The sequence below is a fragment of the Cricetulus griseus genome, chromosome 2, assembly GCF_003668045.3.
Source record: "Cricetulus griseus strain 17A/GY chromosome 2, alternate assembly CriGri-PICRH-1.0, whole genome shotgun sequence".
NCBI classification, from domain to species: Eukaryota; Metazoa; Chordata; class Mammalia; order Rodentia; family Cricetidae; genus Cricetulus; species Cricetulus griseus.
Genome location: NC_048595.1, coordinates 437,999,207 through 438,004,713, shown reverse-complemented (window position 1 = coordinate 438,004,713; position 5,507 = coordinate 437,999,207).

The following is a 5,507-nucleotide window of genomic DNA, read 5'->3' as shown; positions in this document are numbered from 1 at the left end:
AGAAAGGATTACTCATCACAGACATTGCCTTACTTAGGGGACCTTACTCTTCTGGGTGACTTGGCTTCAGCAAGCTTTGCTCAGAAACTGGCTGATCTTTCTCTGGCTATCGAATAACTTTCTTAATTATTTCGCTTTCACATCTTCTTTTGTACATCTGTAAACATCTCCAGTCCTTGGGGAATTTTAGCTTTCATCTTTTTCATACCCAAAGGCCTGGTTTCCTCTGTGCCAAGTTACTCATCTTGGCCAGTGATCAAAGGCCACAGGAGTGTGAAGCCTCTTCCAGATGAAAGGGCAGGGGACCTCCAACATCAGTCAGCCCTAGGAGCCTTCTTCCCGTTTCCCTTGGCCTTCCTCACCCCCAATCATTCCGTTCTGACTCCCTCCCCAGGTCTCCTGACTTCACAGGTCCCCCAAGCTCCAGAAGCCCCAGAAGTTGAGCTGTGAAAATATTTCTGATTTGGCACCTTGTATTTTGTGACTTTCTCCGTTGCTTCACGCAGAGAACACACATGCACCAACATCTATGTTCTGTGATTCCAGTATTGTTATTGTGACTTACTCTTTATCCGGCATTTACTTTGTTATAGACTCGTTTTATTATTTTTCAGATACCCACCTATCTTGGGATCATTCCGAGCATGAACTTGTCCACGAATCTTTGGTTCTGTCTTTGTTATGTGTGACAGCCCTGATGCTCCCAGCGCTGGTTCCTGAGCTGTTGAGTATCGTGAATCTGACCGTGTGTGGCTTTAACAGACCGTATTAATGAAGCTGCTGACTTACATTGGCAGTGAATTTTGAATCTCATAATGGCTAGTGTTTCAGTCTCTCCTTTTGATGTCAGGAACACCATGACTAAGACAGTTTATGGAAGGAAGAGTTTATTCAGCCCGTGTTCCGGGAGGGTAAGAGTCCATCATGGCAGAGAAGCCTACACCCAAGCAGGAGACATGGCAGCAGCAGATCTTCCACTGTAAGCCTGAAGCAGAGAAAGGAGACAGGGACAGACAGACTGAGACAGACAGTGAGACTCAGAGAGGGACCCAGAAAGTGGGCACACATGCTAGAGGAAGGGGTGGAGAGTGAGCCTTTGCTAGAAGAGGGGTGAGGCTGTAAAACCTCAAAGTCCACCCAAACGATGCCCTTCCTCCATCAAGGCTTTTGGATGAGGATGTGCAAACCGGGACTCTGGTTCTTCTCGGTCCATCCAATGAACTATCATCCAACCTTCAATGAACAGCAGAGTCAGTCAAAATATTCAGTGGCTGGGAACTTCTAACAAAGCTGACGGATTACAGAATTTAGACTTTTGAGCTGTATAACCCAGAGTCCGCACAACTTTTTTGGGGAGCAGGTGGAATTGGTGTGCAAACATGCTCATGAACCTTTTCAAGAGCCATCTACAAAAGCACTAAAAGCAATCTCTATAGGCATTGAAGAGTTAATTTGAGGCAAGACCCATGAAGTGTTTCTTTTTTAAGATTGATTTGTTTATTATGTATACAGTGTTCTACCTGCATGTGTCCCTGCAGGCCAGAAGAGGGCACCAGATCTCATTATAGATGGTTTTGAGTCACTATATGGTTGCAGGTAATTGAACTCAGGGTCTCTGAAAGAGCAGCAGCTCCTGCTCTCTATTTTATTTTATTTTGTGTTTCCAGACAGGGTTTCTCTGTATTGCTTTGGAGCCTGTCCTGGCACTCACTTTGTTAACCAGGCTGGTCTTGAACTCACTGAGATCCACCTGCCTCTGCCTCCTGAGTGCTGGGATTAAAGGCCTGCGCCACTAAGGCCCTGCCAGCCACTGCTCTTAACCTGAGTCATCTCTCCAGCCCTCGGATATTTTTGGAAAATCTTAAGAAGAGGATCTTTTTGTGTAGTTTCCCAAGTAACATGTTAATGTGACCAGCCAATTATTAACAGTGTGGAACAAGGGCTGGGGAGATGGCTCAGAGGTTAAGAGCACTGTTCTTTCAGAGGACCTGAGTTCAATTCCCAGCACCCTCATGACAGCTCACAACTGTTTATTTCCAGTTCCAGGGCACCTGACACCCTTATGCAGGCCAAACACCAATGCATGTAAAACAAAAACCAGCGTGGAACCAATAATTTACTTGCATTTTATTTAGTAGAAAAATAATTTTAGTAGGCTCTTTATGAGTAAGAGATTATTTTTTGCATTTTCACCTTAGCAACTGGGTAATTTAACAAGCTAATAATCTTCTCTGTTTTAGGTGTTACATTTTTATAGAATTTAACCAAGAGTTTCCAGAAAGCAACCCAAAGAGCAGAGTCAAATCCTCTGTAATGGTAAACAGATAAAAATACACCCAATGACATAATTCAAAATTATGAATTTTGTTTTTCAGTTTACTCACTATGAAAATTAAACATTAATTTAGATATCAATTAGACAATCAAGAGAAGATAGCATCCTCCATCCAGTGAATGACTAATACTTCTGGAAATTGAAATTTAACTTTGTACTTTATGCCCTGATTGTGTTTTTGTGCTAGAAGTTGGTCTTCTTTTAATTTTTTCTCCCATGAAGGGATCATTGATATTAAGTTATCCCTGCGATGAGGGAAAAAAATTTCCATGAAAGGACCTTTAATATTGAGTTATTCTCGCTCTGATGAAAAAAACAAAAAACAAAACATTTAAACCAAAGTCGAGCAAACAAGAACATTTTAAGTTCTGGGCCAGCCGGAGCTGCTCCTGCTTCAGCAGTGGAGCCCAGCCCATCATTCCTTGGAATTCAGGTGTTGCAGCTCCGCCCTGATGGGCACAGACAGGCAGCATACAGCCAAAGCTGAGTTCTAGCTGATGTTAATTCTCTTTTCTATCGGAAAGACCCTTTCTGTTTCTCCTAGGAAAAGGCCTTTTTCTCCCGTTATTTTCTGCCTCTTGAGCCTTCCTGGACCCACATGGTAGAAGAGAACTGATTCTTCTGAGTTGTCCTCTGACTTCCACTTGTACACTGTGGCAAGAGTGTACACATATGCGTCCTGGAACACAACCCCTCAAGATAAATGAATAGATGTTGTAAGAAAAAAATTCTGTTACTTAAATGGGAAGGATAATGTGGTAGTCTTTCTGGTCCACTGCCAGAGAGTGGCAAGGAATTCCTTTTTCTTGCCAAGGAAGTTCTTGGAAACTGGGATTCTATCTATCTATCTATCTATCTATCTATCTATCTATCTATCTATCTACCTTTCACCCCGAGCCCCCACACCACACCAAGTGCATGCAGGAGCTTGTGGAAGTCAAAAGGTGACATCAGATCCCCTGCAGACAGTACTGAGCCACCACACAGATGCTGGGACCCAAACTCAGGTCTTCTGCAAGAGCAGTCAAAGCTCTTAACCCCTGAGGTGCCTCTCCAGCTCCACACACAGTGCTTCCTTCCTTCGTTATATGAAGCCAGTGTTGCTTTATTTTGTTTGTTTGTTTTTTGAAACAGGGTTTCACTGCGTAGCTCTGGCTGTCCCGGAACTTGATTTGTAGATCAAGTTGGTCTTGAACTCAAAGATGCGCCTGTCTCTCCCTCCCAAGCACTGGGATTAAAGGCGAGTGGCACCACTGCCCTACTCCAGTATTGTTACTTCTAAGTTGACCTGTTTGTACATCTCTGTGCTGTCAGATGTCACACTGTGCTAACACCAATCAGTCCCCATGCCCCTCCCCATGTCCCATTCCAGACACACCATTGGCAAATGACTCTGGGAATTTATACTCTACCAGGCCCCAGAGGAAACACTCTCAACACTCACATCCTATTGTACTGGGTAGGTACAGCAAAGTTTTGAAGGAGAAAAAACATAAAAATTCTGACAGCTCCTGGCTTATCAATATCTATTTTATTATTTTCATCAACAGTGGATGCTAATGGAGCCCCAATTTGAGTTATAATTAATTTGTTACTGTAGGGTTAGTGACCTAAAACAAGAGCCTTAGGTGAGTTGAAAAACTCCTGACAAGAAAGTCAACACACTGATAAGAACATCTGTAGGCCTTTATGAGCATCGGAATTCTTGACAAGGAAGTCAACACAGGATAAGAACACCTGCCGACATTGACTGTCCTGAACCTGCAGGACATAGATCTATAGATGGAACTTTCCATCCCCTTTCTGCCCTATAAAGCCCTTGCAGCCACTGTGTCTGGGCACAGGGTCTACTTTCTCGCAGAGACTGCTGCTCTTCATTCTTAGTAAAGGATAACTTGCTTCTATTGTGGCAGTCTCCTCTTTTATCTAACAGTTACAAGGTGTTAAACTTTCTCCTGAGAAAATCCCTTGATCTCTGAGGTCACTCGAAGCAGCCTCCAGACCACTGGAGCATCACACTGCAGTACAGGGTGGCTTCCACATTCCAGCATATTCTTGGAATGGTGCTTTGTATGATCACTGTGAAGTGGACACAGTTCTGTGGTGATCTCATGACACATTTGCAGAATTAAAAGATTGACTGGCTTAGTCTTACCGCTGTTAGTATATTTTATAGAGAATTCAATCTCATTTTGTTTAAGTCAACGAAGAATAGAGATTTTTAGGCCCACATTATAAACAGATTATAGCCCCTTCTTTATGCAAAAGAAACAATATTAGCAAGATGTGGTTGTTCTCTTCACATTGTCTTCTACTTGTTTGTGAACTATGTTATTAAAAGTACTGAGCTTAAGCCGGACAGTGGTGGCGCATACCTTTAATCCCAGCACTCGGGAGACAGAAGCAGGCAGATCTCTGTGAGTTAGAGACAACCTGGTCTACAAGAGCTAGTTCCAGGACAGCCTCCAAAGTCACAGAGAAACACTGTCTTGAAAAACCAAAACCAAAAAACTAAAATAAATAAAATTAAAAAAAAATGCTGAGCTTAGTTGGGTGTCGTTGCACACACCTTCAATTCCAGCACTCAGAAGGCAGAGGCAGGTGGATCTCTGTGAGTTCACAGGTAGATTTCTGAGTCCTGGGCAGCCTGATCTCCAAAGTAAGTCCCTGGACAGCCAGGGCTACACAGAGAGAGTCTGTCTCAAAAAAAAAAAAAAAAAAAGGTTGGTGAGATGGTTCAGAAGGTAAGGTAAGGTACCTCATGACCTGAGTTTGATCCCTGAGACCTACATGGTGGAAGAAGAGAAGAGACTGCAACAAGTTGTCAGACCACACACACACACACACACACACACACTCACACACTCACACACAAATTAATTAAATTAAAAAAAAATCCATGGGCTAGAGAGAGGGCTCAGAGGTTAAGAGTACTGGCTGTTCTTCCAGAGGTCCTGAGTTCAATTCCCAGCAACCACATGGTGGCTCACAACCATCCCTTATGAGATCTGGTGCTCTCTCTCTTCTGGTGTGCAGGTGAACATGCAGACAGAACACTGTATACATAATAAATAATAAAATAAAAAAATATTTCTGGCCAGGCGTTGGTGGCACACGCCTTTAATCCCAGCACTCGGGAGGCAGAGGCAGGTGGATCTCTGTGAGTTCAAGG